At 36.9% G+C, this 16,740-nt stretch overlaps 1 protein-coding gene and 1 pseudogene across 6 annotated transcripts in view; one reads left to right on the plus strand and one right to left on the minus strand.

Annotated features, from left to right (window-relative positions):
- Ipcef1 (interaction protein for cytohesin exchange factors 1) overlaps window positions 1–16,740 on the minus strand; it is a 215,062-nt gene that overhangs the window by 163,793 nt on the left and 34,529 nt on the right. The gene's annotated exons all lie outside the window — the stretch shown is intronic.
- On the plus strand, window positions 5–2,565 carry LOC101567841 (annotated as a pseudogene).

A 16,740-nucleotide genomic window follows, 5' to 3' on the forward strand; every position in this document is an offset into this window, starting at 1 on the left:
GGGGTCTGTCATTAAGTGCATGATGTATTATAGAGAAGCTTTCTGGAAGAAAAAGGATTACTGTGGCTGCATGATCATTGAGGATGAAGAAGCCCCAATTTCAATAACCCTGGATGACACCAAGCCAGATGGATCTGTGCCTGCCATCATGGGCTTCATCCTTGCCCGGAAAGCTGATTGACTTGCTAAACTTCATAAGGAAATAAGGAAGAAGAAAATCTGTGAGCTATATGCCAAAGTGTTGGGATCTGAAGAAGCTTTAGAACCAGTGCATTATGAAGAGAAGAACTGGTGTGAGGAGCAGTATTCTGGGGGCTGCTATACAGCCTACTTCCCACCCGGGATCATGACCCAATATGGAAGAGTGATTCGCCAGCCAGTGGGCAGGATTTACTTTGCTGGCACAGAGACTGCCACACAATGGAGCGGTTACACGGAGGGAGCAGTTGAGGCTGGAGAACGGGCAGCTAGAGAGGTTTTGAATGCTCTTGGGAAGGTGGCCAAGAAGGATATATGGGTAGAAGAACCTGAGTTTAAGGATGTTCCATCAGTAGAGATCACCCATACCTTCTTGGAGAGGAACCTGCCTTCTGTGCCTGGCCTCCTGAAGATCATTGGGATGTCAGCCTCTCTAACCGCCTTCTGGTTTGTGTTGCACAAGTACAAGCTACTGCCACAGTCCTGAAATTTCAACTTCTGGCTTCCATCTTACTCATTCTCAGTACTACCAATCACCATCAAAATGAGAGTGTGAACAAATTAAAGGCTATGTGATTAGGCCATTTAAGTGCACTTGATTTAAACCCTCCTCAGTTTATTCTCAGCCTGTGTTAAAATAACCCAAAGAATCACCTAATTTCAGTAAGAACAAGTTCTGTCTTGTCTATGTAGACTAACTCATGTTTATTGCTAGACTAAAACCTTGTGATTGCTCTGTTGATTTCAAGAAGTTAGTGTTCATGAGAAGCAAATGTCTTTTCTCACCTATGATATAAAACAACTAATGGTTTGAGAAACAAATTATTTGTTTTTTTTCCTCTGTAGAGCTGGAGTAAGTTAGTCAGTCTAACTTACTTAGCTTGTGACATCTTTAAGAACCGACAAAGTATTGGTAGAGTCCTCCAAAGTTCACAGTTTTCTAGGGTGACCAACTACCACTATGAATTAGGAAATTATGAATGAAAATAGTGTAGGGGGCAACGACTTGCATCAGACCAGGATGAAGACATCTTGTGGGATAGTGCCTCAAGAATCTCCTGACAACTTATAATTGCTGTGACTTTTCTAAACATGTGATCTCAGCACTATCTTATTTGTATGTTTTCCTCTCTTCTTAGAAAGGAGAATGTTTATCAAACTATAATGCTTAAATTGATTTGCTGTTATTTTTATGTAACTCCCTAGATTAGCAGAGTAAAATAGGGAAGAGGACTATCCCCTAAGAAACCTCTCTGACTTAGGACAAGTGACCAATGATAATAGACATCTTCTCTTCCTTTGGGAATGTGGCTAGACATCAGTCCATCCTGGGCTGGTGAAGACATTCTATGTTGATATTAGGACAACTGTATTTTCTTTTTTCCCATGTAGTCTCTAGCTGCCTAAAGGCCCTTTTGGGGTAGATACTGTTTTTTCTTATGCTCATAGAAGTAGATAGATCTCCTAACTTACATGACTTCAACATAGTTAAATGTTAGTATGCCAATTTCTCTAAAGTACTGAAATATACACATAAAAACCCTGACTAATATTTATTAATACTGTCAGATGTAGAAAGGAAATTAAGGCTTTATATAATTTTACTTGCCTTAGTTTAATTTTCATATAGTTTTTAGGTTTTCATGTAGCTTAACATACACCAGATTGAGTGATTTTATAATACAAAGACTGAGTTCTTTCTCTTAGGAATAAAGAGGACCCAGAATAATGCCTACCTCTCATTTTTCACTGTTGACTCAGGTTTTAAAAAGCCCCTTCTAAAGATTTCAAGCATAAAACATCTCCATTTTAAAATGTTTTTATGTAAGAAGAATTAAATAGCGCTAGAGGAAATCAGCCAACCCAAGTCTATTAGAGCATTACTTTTATCCTAAATGTAAACTTAAGTCTCTGAACATTGATGTGAAGACTTAAGGTCTTCCAGTGTTTATCCTAAGAGAAAAGTGCTAGGTTTTCTACCACTTTTTATCTTGTAGTTCAAAAGCATTTTAGCTAACTTAAGTTTTGATAAGGTCTTGGATATGTTCCAGTATATAAGAAATTGCTGTGTGTTATATCAAACTGCTGTGAGAAATCTCATCACTAATCTCTTAGTTGTTTCGATTCACTTACTGTTTAACTTAGTCTTGATATGCCTTGAGAAATGTTGGTTTAAACTTCTGAGCTGGCAACAGTTTTAACAATAATCAGACTGATATCATACTGAAGTCTTGGATGTTGGAGACTTCCTGAAGTTGTAGTTTCCCCTCTTCTCCAAGTTTTTATGAAACCAACAAATTCATCCTAATTAGATTAGTCTTCATAAGCCACAGATTGGGTATCAAAATGAATGCCAGCCTACATGAACTTAGACATAAAATCGGAGCTGAAAACACCCACCAAGTGTGAACTCAACCCACACAAAGATACTACAGATCTTTTATCTGAACCAGAGAAACTAAAATCAGTTTAAGGGGCTTACAGAACCTATTGAGGCATCTCCTTCACACTTCTGAAGTCTAAGTCCCCACTCCTTAGTTTAAAGCTCATCTATTTGTCACAATTGTTATGTAAGGTCTTGTACTCCACTGAAGAAAAAATTCGAATGACTCTGAAGTGATTTTCATTTGATTGTGACTTTGGTGCCTAACGTTCCATACCTGAAATTTACCCCAGTGCTAAATGTGGCAGTAATTTTTTTTCTGTCTTATGTAATTTGCCATTAAAGTAAGATTTTGCCTCTGTGGTACTGTTTTGTTTGTTAATAAAGTGCACTGCCATCCTTGAAAAAAAAAAAAAACTTGAGCATATATCTATTACAACCCACCCATTCTCCTGGATAGTCTCCCAGATATTATTTACCCAAGAGGAATGGAATATATATATTCAAGACTTCCATATATATATTCAAGACTTGTATACAAATGCATGGAGCTTTATTTGTTGACAACTAAAATCTGAAAACTAAAGTTATTTATCCACAACTAAATCAATAGACAATTTACTGTACACTCATAGAAGATTGCTCCATTGTATACAGTGTATAAAAACAATGAATTATTGATACATATGACAATACAGATGAACCCCAAATCACCACAATGTGTGACGTAAGTTAGACACAAAAGAAAACACAATGTCCTAGAAAAGGCAGAGCCTTTAACAGGAATGGAGAGCAGATCAGTGCTTGCCAGAGGATGCAGAAAACAGGGAAACACTGGTGACAGGAATTGTGTTTCCTGGGTTGTGTTGATGATTTCACAGGTGTACACATACCATACTTCGAAATTTATGAGATTGTAACCCTTCAAATGTGCCATTCACTAAATATTGAGTATGTCTCAGTGACGCTGTTTCGTTGTGTGTGTGTGTGTGTGTGTGTTTTTTTTTTTAATATCTCAGTAAGAGTAGAATATCCATGCATTTAAGAAGCAGAAAAAAGGCTAGTGTAGGTAGGAAAGGGTAAAGGGCAGGGTGTGAAAGATGAAGGCAGAGGTAGTCTGAGACCCACCACTGTGTGTATCTTTGCAGGATGCACGCAGGTGTTGAGAATGGTTGTAAATGGAGAATTAAAACAGGACAGTAACATGATCTTAGTCTTCTTAGATGCTCACTGAATGGGCCAGAGCAGCCAGGCCCACTTCTGGTCAGGCGCCTATTCCTAGTTATTGTACAAGTGCTCCTAATCTGAGCTTATGGGGAATTCCAACGGTCTTTATTTCAGAAACTAGATTCTCTAATTGCACACCGTATTCTATGAAGAACAGATTGAATTGCTGACATATTCTCTTATGAAATATATTATGCAGGAAATCTTTATTAAATGCCACGTATGTTCTGGTCAGGTACCAAATGTCCTGATTTTCTTTTATTAAAAGTTATGGTGGCCATGATGTAAGCATAGTATTGAAACTAAAACAAATCTCAGTGATAATATTTTAAACAGATTTTGAGTTTCAGAGCAATGTTAGGTTCCCAAGAAAACTGAACTGAAACTACAACATTCCTACATATCCATTGATTGCACTATACACACACATACAGTGTCACCCACTGACACCCCCAAGGGGGCGCAAATGCTATAATCTATGACCCTTATTACCAAAAGTCCACAGTTCACACCCATGATCACATTCGGTGTTGTGCATTCCATGGGCTTTGACAAACATGTACTGACATGTAGTCACCATCATTGTATCATAATAATAGAATAGTTTCGATGTCCTAAAAATCCTCTGTGCTGTTCCTTTACTTCTCTCCTCCCTAAAAACCTCTGACACCTCTAGTCTTTAGTATCTATAGAGTTTTGCCTTTTCCAGAACAACACACAGGCTGTAGCCTTTTCTGATTGGGTTCTTTCATCTAGTAATGTACCTTTAAGATTCCACTACGTCTGTTCTTAACTCAATAGTTCATTTCTTTCTAGCCTTCTATTCGATTGCCTTGATATGACACAGTTTTTCCAATTACCTGCAAAAGGACATTTTCATTGCTTCCTAGCTTGAGAAATTTTGAATGAAGTTGCTATAAACATTTGTGTATAGATTTTTTTTATGGAAATAAGTCTTCATCTCATTCCTATAAATACCAAGGAGTATAACTGCTAGACCAAAAAGTAATTGCACTTTTAGTTTTGTTAAGAAACCACCAGCATGTCTTCCAAGTTTGTAGTATTATTTTATATTCCTACCAGCAATGAAGGGGAGTTTCTGTTGCCCCATGACTTGTTCAGTGTTCAGTATTGGCAGTGCTTTGGATTTGGGCCATTCTAATAGGTACGTGGGAGTGTATCATCGTTATCTTACTTAGCACTTCACTTACGTTATGCGATGCTGAACATCTATTGTATGCTTGATATCGTCCATCTAACTCCCTGATAGGATATTGGTTCAGATATTTTGCCCAATTACTAATCAAGCAGTTTATTTACTCAATGTTGAAATTGAAAGTCCTTTGTATATTTTGAATTGCAGTTCTTTATCAGATGTGTCTGACAAATATTTTCTCCAACTCTGTGGATTGTTGTCACACTTTCTGAATAGATAGACAGATAGATAGATAGATAGATAGATAGATAGATAGATAGATAGATAGATAGAGAGAATGCTTTAACTTAAGGTATTTTAATGACAAACATGTACTAATAAGAAAAGAAAGAAAAACAGTTTAATACAAGTATGTACCCTGGTTTCAGAAATAACTTGATGGCACACTTACTAAATTATAGTATAATAGAAACATAGCTTATAGCCAGTGGGAATCAAAAAATTTTTGTGACCTGCTTTCTTGCAATATTTGCTCTACTATGATAATCTAGAATCAAATCCATGGTATCTATGAGATTTGGTTATATCGAAAGAACAATTACTTTTTCTCTTAATAAAAGGAATTGTCACACTATGCCAGTGAACCATAAATGTTGTCAAGAGTAAGAATAATGGATTTGGTGTTAATTGTATTTATTCTAGATATTTTTATCTGTTAGAAAACAGTTGGGAGTAACAAAGCTAAATCAATTTCTGAAAATATATTTTAATGCAGCGTATTTTGACCTTTGCTACATCTTCAGTTCACTAAAGTTACGTAACACTATATATACAGTACAGTAAGTAAAAAATAAAATACGTCTGTAAATATAAACTGTATATAGTGGTACCTGGTTTCACCAGTTTAATCTGGAAAAGATGGCCACATTCATGTTCATGTGGGAAAGAAGGTTAAGGTCACATTTGTCACCTGATGCAGAGTTCACAAACAAAATCAAAATTTGCCAAACACTTCTGTTTGTGAACCAAACTGTAAACAAAAGCATTCATTAACCATCCTACCATTGTACAGTAATGTGTATAACCATCTACACTATTGCTTCTATTCATAAATATACTGATGAAAATAGACAAATGCATTTTGGTTTTTAGAAATTGATTAAATAAATTGGGCTGACATTGTTCTCTATTAAATCAGATTTCTCCAAATAACTGGTTTTCATTAAAATCTTTATCTCAAAATTTACCTCTAGGACCAGGGAGATAACTCAGTGGAATAACTGCTTGCATGAAAAGTATAAAGTCCTGAGTTAAATCCCTGGTACCACCAAAAACAAACAAACAATCAAAATGTACCTCTGGTGTACACAAACTATAGTAGATATATAGCAGAACTTCTCAAAATGATATGACAGTTATGATTTTTTCAGACTAATATAGAGAAAAGACAAGATTATGTTAAAAGTTCTGAAGTTAAATGATGGGAACACTGAGATTTCATTTTATTTTCCTATTTTTAAAGGTTTGTAATCTTCCATAAAAATAAATTTAATGTTTTAAGTGAACTCATAAGATTTTAACATACAAAATGTTTGAACTCATAAGATTTTAAAATACAAAACAAATGACATTTTAAGTCAGTAGAGGTATAAGTCTTTTTTCAACTGAATTGCCATCTGGCAAACATCAAATAAAGATACCTTTCACTGAAATAAATTACTGGTGAATCAAATATTTGAATATGTAAAAAAGAATCATGAAATTATTAAAAGAAAATGTAGGAAAATTTATTTCTTCTGGGAGAAGACTTCTCTAAATAATACACAAGACCCAAATTCCAAAATGATTAGTGCAGTGGAGTACATAAAAATGTTTTGTTTTGTTTTGTTTGCTGCACAGAAAAATATAATACCATATAAAGTCAAAAACAAATGATCAACTGGTAAAAATATTTCAAAACATGTGACAATGAGCTCACTTCCTTAATTTATAAAGACCTCTTAGAAATCAGTTATAAAAGACTATTAAGCCAATAGAAAAACTGACAAAGAATTTAAAGAGGCAGTTCATAGAAAAGAAACACAAAATGGCTTATCAACATGTGAAAAGATGGCCAACCACAAACACAAAGAAACAACAAGTGAAATGTCAACGATACGCAGTTTTTGTTTATCAGGTCATTCTCAAGATATGTTCATAAAAAGTTATTAAGTGAAAAAAAGAACAAAATGCAGGACAGCCAACTTAGTATGCTTTTATTCATGTAAAAAAAAAAGATTATGAATACATATGTATTTCTATATACAACTGCATACAACTATTCATGGGGTTTAGGATACTCGCAGATACTAAATCCGCAGATACTCAGTCCCTTATATGAAGTGGTGCAGGACTTGCATTGAATCTATATACATCTTCTCGTATACTTTATCATCTCTAGAGTATGTGCAATACCCAATATGGTATAAATGCTATATAAATAGTAGTTATACTACAGTGTTTAGTGGATAATTGCAAAAAGTCTACCCTATCCAGTATGGATTTCCTAAAAACTATTTCATATCTAGTATTGGCTGACCTGCAATATAGAGGCCCAACTGGAGATTATATATATATGTGTGTGTGTGTGTGTGTGTGTGTGTGTGTGTGTGTGTTTATATGCTCAGATATCCTTCTGTACAGAACTCTGTGGATGAGCCTGGAAGTCTTCAGACAGAATAAGCATGATTTTTCACCATGTATTCTTACATAATGTTTAAAGTTTAAAATGCATATCTGAATTAATCTGCATTAAAAAATAACTAGTTGGCAAAATAAATTACTTTACTCAGTAAAGATTTATTGAGCATCTACTTTGTGCCAATCACAATGTAAGTGCCAAAAATACAGGTCGAGTTGGCCAATGTAAACATCCATCCTCAAAGCTCTAGCATGTTTCTGAAAGGAGAAAAACAGAAGTCTAATGAAGTCTGTTTGGCCGAGTTAATTTGGACTGAAACTTAATGAGTGTTTGCTTTGGATGTATCTTTTCTGAATAAGTGAATAAATTTAGTTTTACATAAAATAGTAACTCTGTAAGCACACTGTCTGGAACTGACACAATAACATAATTTGTGAAGGTCTTATTGAATGAGAAACTGAAAAGAGGTCTGTTGTTCAACTATATATATATATATATATATATATATATATATATATATATATGGCTATTAGGAGGTTTTCACTCCTACAACAAAACATTTCTAATTTCCCTGCCTTCATTTATACCTCACCTATCAAACATTGAGAAGTCTGGTTCCTGTGCCATCTAATTGTCTTTCTTAGGATTGAAGTCTATTTTATTCTGAAGATTCAGGACAGCAACAATCCCAAACATCTTACTGAAACCAACATGTATATATTCCCACTGGTCCTCTAAGTTCTTTTTTGCATCTTTACTCTTTGTTTGCCAGATGCAGACCACATATTCTGACCAAGTCTGACACTTTAGTTGTTAAAATCATTTCATTCATCAAAACATGCATATTATGGTTAAAGGCTGAGCAAGTTAAGAACATTTTTCAAGTGTTGCTTATGGTCATTATTGTTTCCCCATGTTCTATCACAAATTTCTTGGTCAAGCAATTGGGAAAATAGCTTATTAAATTTCTCCAATATTAAAACATATCCACACCTCAGAAGTTTACAAAGCATATTAACATTCGCAACCCTAAGAATCTGCCTTTCTCTCTCCCACAAGTCAGTCATGTGTTGTGACTTAAGGCCCCTTTCAGCCCTCACAGTCACCTCTAAGAAGTAAGCTCTAAGTTCAGATGCTTGTGGCTCTCATTCCACATTATCACTCTATATTCTTAGCATGATTCTAGAAAAATTAAGCAATTGAAACACTCGATATTATTGCTTTGAAACACAGCCAAATAAATAATCACCAGCTATTACTGAACTTCAGTGCATGCTGTATGATTGACTAATACGATATGGAGTGACACTCAGAACCCTGACAGGTGCATTATAAAAAACTAGCATTAACATTTAAATCACTTCTTTTCAAGAAAATGAATTATAAATCTGAAAGGTGACAGAACAAACTAATTCTAGACACCAAACTACCCAAAAAGATATTAACTCAAAATCTAACTTTTCTGGAGCATAGGGGAAAAAAAATCTTTTAAAAATAGAATAGTAACATCTTTAGGTAACTGTTGACATAAACAACTTGCTTGTGACTTTCTAGCTCAGCCATGTGATAAATAGATTAATTTTTTCTGAACTCCCTGCTCAGTTGATTGCCATAGAGTTCTTCAGCTCTGAGCTAAGAAAAACGTCTTTGGAAAATTCCAATCGGAGCTGTCATCGACAGTCTTAGATTTGAATTTGCTTTCCTTTAACAAACTCTAAAGTCCTTCCGGCCCAACTCAGGACTCTGGGGTATCAAAACTTCCTAGAAGCTGCCAGCTAATCTGAAGCTTGCCTCTCAAAAATATAGCACAACCTACCTTTGTCCAAGGAGCACCCTCTCAGAACCCAGGCAGGAAGAAAAGTGAAAAAAAAAAAAAATGTGGGGACTTAGAACAACTGAAATGCAGTTCACATCAGATTACTTCCTTGTGGGGATAATCCTTTCTGAGAGAGCACAACAATAACCAACAGCAAATGCACAATGCAATTAAAATAAAAGCAAAAGAATAAGGTAAAATAGATCCAATTCAAGCCACTGCCCCTGCCTCCAAAATGCCATGGGAAATAGCCTTTCTATAACAGAATACGAGCAGGATTTATAAAAGTGACAGTCACTCTTTACACAAACAATCTGCTTCAGAAAGTTATATTACAAGCAACTTTAACATCAACTCAGTAATTGTCTCTTACATTCCCTGTTCAAGTATGTTCAGCCACGGAGCAGGGCCTTCATAAATTCTGATTCTCCACACCTGACTTTCAAACCTTTGAGACACAAAAAAAACCTCGTGTTTAGTCCTGAAGGTTGACACAGAAGTTTCTCCAGCCTCCTGACTGAAAGGGAACTTTAACAAAGAAATCCTTTGTTTCCATATTTAAAAGCTGTAACTCCTACTATGAAAACTTGGCCTCAGTTTTCATTATGTCACATCCAGGAATGATGAAACCAAATATCAGGAATCATGACATTTTCACACTTCACTGCAAACTGTCGATAAATTTTTAGAGACAAATGTCTCTTCTCTTAAAAGCCTGTAAATAACAAATACCTGCTTGCTCAATGAAGAAAGAAGTTAAAATTATCACTTTATGTGATTCAGTGTTTAAAAGCTTTTGATTAATCTGGAAAAAAAATTGAAGATTCTCTTCCTTGGCAAATCAAACTGGGGACATTTTGTCTGGGTTCCACTTGGATTCCCACACTTATAGTGCTAAGTGAGTGTTCTCTCTCTCACCCCCAGCTCCCACAGATTTCTAAGTCACCAGAGTGACCATAGGGCAGAACGCTGGTACAAACACACTCTGATCCCAAGAGAAGCTGTCACTTAGTTACAGAGGCTCAGGAGAGCAGTGAATCCTGGGCAAGGGTCTCTCTTGTAAGACAGGCAGGCATGCCCAAGGTCAGCCAACTCTGCAGAAAAATGGTTGTACCTTGAGACCATAACTTTAGGAGAAATAAATCAGACATGAGCTTCAATATCACTCAGTTTACAATAGGACATAAGGAGATAGAGCTTTCTCGGATGGGAAAGGGATAAAGAGACAGAGAAAAGGAGGTAAAAGGGAATATTGTTCTTTATGTACATGGAAAAAAATGTGGTCCAGAGGTTCCCAAAATGCATTTCAACATGTTGGTGCTCATTTGACCCTCAAACAATCCTGCTGTGAAGCACAGAAGGGGATAGGTCAAAGAGCATTTATAATTCTGATCTAATGGCTACCCTAGCATTTGTCACCCCAATTAACTTCTACCTTAAGAAGTACAAGGAGCCTAGACACATAAAATGAGATCTGTGTCATTTCCTGATGCTCTTTGGAGTATTTCAGAAGGCAAAGTTGTGAATTGGATGCTCAATCAAGTGAATTCAGCCATTTTTTTCCAGTTGCACTTTCCTCATCCCTATTCTTACCAGAAAAAAAGTATAAAAAGAAAAGAAAATGAAGTAAAGTACATTTAGTATCTTTATGAACAAAAAGGTAGCACTACGTTATATAGCAATGTATTTGTATAGAACTTTTTATTTTAAAGCAAATAAAAAATAATAGATAAAACATTAGAAATGATACAAAATAAGATTATAGGAATTCAACAATAGTTACTATATTATGCATTATTATCTTCAAAGTAGTTGCTCAGATTACCAGACATAAGCATGTCAAATTTGTCAAAATAAAAATATAAGCATTTCTAAGGTCAATTAAGACTCAGGACATATGAGAACTTGTACTGTAATGTCATTTAACTCAGTAGTGTCCCAAATTTTCTGATCAAGGAGATTATGGGGCCAAAGAGGAAAGTGATCGATGATGTAGAGTGTGCCTAAGGAGAGTCACATGGAGAGAAAACATTCTCTCAGGCTTTCACAGAGAGCACACTGGCCAAGCAATGGCTGTGACTCATCCACATGGCTGACAATGACAAAGGTTCTACAATCTGAGGTACAGGATCTCAGGATAAATCCTGAGGGAATTTCACTGACCTTATCAGACCCAAAAGCTACAACTCTTGTTGCATAGGTCCTGCTTTACCTTGGTCTTAACCATCCAGCAGAATAGTATAAAAATGAAATATAAGAAGTAAAGCCATGCTATTATGTTGAGCTGTGGGGGACTCAGGTCAACAATTTCTGACATTGCCAGTCAAGTGGAAGACCCTATACTATTATGTGCTACTGGACTCTTTTAGAATATTTTGCTGAGTTTACACACCTATAATATTCAAATAATGGAACTTAACAAAAAAGGGTATACAGATGAATGTCCATTTTGTATCTGTGGTTAGGATAGATATATAGTTACATACTCTTAATGAATAAAATGATTTGTTCTAATGGTGTTTGTAAATAGGATATCATGTCTGCATCTTGTACAGCAATTAACCACTAAGAAGAATGTATGCAATGTGTTAATTATTGAAACTGTCCTACCAATTTGGTTTGAAACTGTGTCATTGCTATTTGTTTATCAATAAAATTATTGGAAAAAATTATAAGCATTAACTGCTCCCTTCAAAAAATACCAACAGAAATTAGAAATACAATCATCCTAGTTATCCTGTGTACTTACATACATGCTTTTCCCCTTCTGTCTTTCTTTCTTTGCTCCTTTCCTTTATCCCAATTGCTCTTTCCTCTTGGGTAGCTTCTTTCCCTCTTACTGTAGCTATTGTACCTTTCAGATTTTATTTACTCCTTCAGGTTCACACACTATGATATTTACACATGCCGGTCTGATTTATTTCAGCTATGATTATGATTATCTAGTTGCATCCACTTTTAAATGAGAAAAGTTGAATGTACAACAGTGTTTGCTGATGGGCAGCTAACATTTTGATGGTCTGGATAAGGCATTATCGACCCACAGTTGTAGGACAGGTAGACCAGATGGTCTAGCAATCCTAATAATCTCTCACTTGGAAAGCTCTAACTGACTAATTCACACACTGGTGTTAATAGCCACTAACAACTCAAAGATCTTTCCTTTCTAAGCACGTGCTCATTTTAGCACACATACCACATCAGGAAGAGTCTGAGAGTGGGAAGTCTAGACTACGAATTTACATACTGCTGATGAGCCAGATACAATTAGAAAATCAACAATGCTCTTCAGACTTCAGGTTTCCTATCCATGAAGTGGCAGGGCCAGAGTAAGCAGAGTCAAATTACCTGTAGGAGATTCACCAAACTTTAGTAAAGCTAAAGAATGGCTATGAATAATTCAAGTTGGGAAACATAAAAGAACAAAAGATAGACTTTAACTTCAGACTTTACCTAGATGATAAATGCAGAGAGATGACATATTGGTGAAGATCAGGAAATAGAATCTTCCAGAGGGAGAAAACCTCCTGTAAGAGATAAAAAACTACAACTCAAGCCTCAGCTTGGCAATTCACTCAAAGTGTGTCTTTGGACAGGCCCCTAAATCATACTAAGGGTCAGTTTCCTCCATGGCTGTATTAATACCTGCTGTGCCATAGGTTGCACAATATATCAATGTAGAAAAATAAGTACAAACACACTCAACAGCTTGTAAAGCAACCAAAGCTTAGAAATCCTATATGAACAGATGTTAGGTTTTAGAAGTTCTCCTTCTCCAAGAATAGAGTAAAGGCAAAACTGAGAAGTTTAGAGAAATTCTTTTCAGGAAAACAAGTTCTTACTTACCAACTCTTAAGAGAGACACTGAATGTAAATATATGAAATTTATCTAGTCTGTTCAAGATAAAAAGAAATATAAATTTACATAGAACATCATTTCCATGCGTAACAATGAGATTAAAAAGCCTGAATCTTTGTCATGTTGACTTGAAGCACCAGGCCATACAATGATATTTGAGTAAGAAAAGAATTTAAGATACTCCTTTGTAGAGAACAGACTGAACATTGAGAAGGTGGGCAAGAACAGACAAGGCAGCTCTGCAGTAGGATTAGTCCAACATGCCTGGATAATCACAGAGCAGTAATGCAGCACCCTGGAGAGAGAGGCTAATGACAGATTGGCCACAGCCAAGATTCCCTGGGAGTCTCTAGTTGGGGTTAAAAGGTGATGAGAATGATCAGGCTGGCTAAGAAGAGAAGTATTAAGCAACAAAGCTGCCTCTTACCCAAAGACAATATGGTATCAATGTATAATTACATAAGATGTTAACTTCTAAGAAAAAGAAGAAGAAAGTCTGCTGTCCTCAAAAGTCAAATTTAACCAAGCTCTTCTGCTTTGATCAAGCCTCCATGAATTCTCCAAAGACTGTCAGGCAACCAGCCAGAGAATATTTAATGAGAATCCTTCAAGGACTGCTCAGAAGCAGTGCTGTCAAGATTATGAGGAGGAAAACTGACCAGCAAGAGGACATCACAAAGTGTTAGATCAACACTGAAAACATAGGTGCTCAAGAAATACTGTAGAATAACAGTTGACAATGGTTGAGAGTAGGGAACTCCATTACTAAGGTCAGTAGCACAGAAGCTCCAACCAAATCATCTGCAATGTCCTAAAAAAAAGGATTTAAGGGGAAGTTTGAGAGAAATGGATCAAGGCAGAAGAGGCAAAAATCCTGGGTTTTAAAGTCAACAGAAAGGATAGTTTGGGGTTGGAGGATATGATCAATACTCAAATGCATGCTGAATCTAGGAAGTGGAGTAGGGAGAAAGGTCTGAGATTTGACTAAAATGGAGCCTCTGAGAGCAGTCTGAATAGAATGTAAAGATGAAAATCAAGTGGTTCTAGGCATGGTAATGAATATCTGTGATCATAGCTACTTGGGAGTCTGAGGCAGGAGGATTGCAACTTTTAGCCCAGCTCTTAGTTGTTTATGCCTTAATCATTTAGAATATTTGTGCACCTTGATCTAAAAAGAAATACTCTGGTTTCTCTTCATATTGTATAAATCTCTCATCTTTTTTAAAATAAATGTGTGCTATGTAATCCAACAACTACTACCTGGACTCTAACTACTACCTGATTGGACTGGCAATATTTTCTCAATATGTCATATTCCTCATATATCAGAGGAAAACAAGTGAAATAAAAAAGAGAGGTTCCTTTTCCTCTTGAGGTGGTGGGAAAGATTGTATTAAAGGATTAAACCTGTTGCTTTGTCTGTGTAAGATTTAGGAAAGTGTAATTTTATGAGGCTAAATACAAACACAAAGCCCTGCCCCTATAATCAAGCATCCTCCGAAGTGCTCATCTCCCCTGGAAAACATTTCTTCCCCAAGTCTTGTCACTTTCCTTCAATTCTCCATGTTCATTAGAAGAGACGTATCAATGCCCATCATCCCTCTACCATTCTCTTTCCCTCTACCATTCTCTTTCTCGCTACCCCTACATCTATCTTTAAATCCTTCAACTGGACACAGAAGGCTTCGGGGCTCACTCTCTGTGTCCAGTAAATTAACATCATAAGAAGTATTGTCATCCCACTTTGTAGTTTGCAAATTACATCTGTCATAGTTTAGGGTTTTTCAAGAACAATACAATGTAGGACACATTTTATAAGATTATTTTGTAATGAATCACCAAAAAAATCATATGCAAGATGCAAGATATCTGTACACACCTAAGAACAAACAATCACGCTGCGAGCCTGGATCTTAATATCCTGCTGAAAACCTAGAGCTCATAATAATACCTTCCACAAGTCCAGCTGGAGGTCTAGAGACCACAACAATGTCTCATGCAGGTCTGCTTCATGAATCTGTGCTGGGAAGACCCAGAGGTCAGTGGTGGAAGCTAGAAAGTCTGTGCCAATGGGATGAAAGATCTGCGCTAGTAGGCTGAGGGATCTGCATTGGAGCTAGGAAATAATGCTCAAAGTAAGAATCAAAGCTCTCCTGAAAAGTACCACAGCCATCCTCAGTGACTGTGAGGTCCTAAGCTTCTCCACAGATGACGAAAGCTGACTTCCCATCAGGGAAGCCAGTGTGACATGCTTCTCCAGGACACTGAGCTGTGCACCACCTTCCCCTCCAGAGCCAGGAAGCAGTGCTAAAAGTGAGGACCACAGCTCCCCAAAGTGAACCACAGCCATCCTCAGTGACAACAAGGTGCTGAGTTCTTACTCTGACAAGAACAACCAAGTTGACTAGGAAATGCAGCATGTCAAGGTCGCTTAACAGAATAGCCCAAGAGAACCAGCAGCTTCCAACAGCTCCAACAGCTTCTCCAAACAGCTTCCCTAACAGACTTCCCCAGCTCCCAACAGTCTCCACCTCTTGGGCTGTTGGCAGCAATCCTCAGGTGGGCCCCCCACACCTAGTACCATGCTCTCATTTCTGCTGGGTGCAACAAATTGACCACCAGTTGACAATCCATTACAGTCCACCCATGGTCAACTTGATAACCATACACATTTTCCTAAACTAGACTCTAGCGTCAGATTTATGAAAAGTTACCATGTTTTGATCTATTCAAATTTACACTAATATTACAATTACATATATATATAAATTCTTTTTGCACTCATTCCTACACCAAAAGCAAAATAATTAAAAGGTGACTAAAATTCAAGGTTAAAACATAATATTATAATTAATTAACTTGATTACAAACATATATAATGACATTAAAATTATATTAAAAGAACTATTACAGACCGAGGCCGCGGAATCCTGAACGTACCCAGAGCGCAGGCCCGGCGAGTGAGTGAGACAACCCAGGGCCCGGTGGGATCCTGAATAGACCCAGAGCGCAGACCCTGCGAGTGAGTGAGATGACCAGGGACCTGGGAATCCTCATTTGACCCAGACTGCAGGCCCAGCAGGGAACCCTTCAGCAGAACTCCCTGCAAAGAGGCTAGAGGCAAGACCCACCCAGCTGATTCAGGAGCAGAACATCTTGCCAGAGAGACACAAAGGGTTCAACTCTAAGGTCTGCAGCAGAAAGAAGTGGAGCACAGCAGCCAGATCCAAACAACACCCACCTGGAGGAATCTGAACTTCATAGATCTGGACCTGGGGCTAAGGTAATAACTCTATCTAAGCTCTACACCAAAGGTCAGAAGACAGTGGTATACAAAATGACAAAGAGAAGGAACAAAATGCAGTCTCGGGCCTCGAGTCCACCCAGTACAAATGCAGAAGACACTAGCACTGAGGAAACT

Source organism: Octodon degus, unplaced genomic scaffold, assembly GCF_000260255.1.
Source record: "Octodon degus isolate 3935 unplaced genomic scaffold, OctDeg1.0 scaffold00024, whole genome shotgun sequence".
Taxonomy (NCBI): domain Eukaryota; kingdom Metazoa; phylum Chordata; class Mammalia; order Rodentia; family Octodontidae; genus Octodon; species Octodon degus.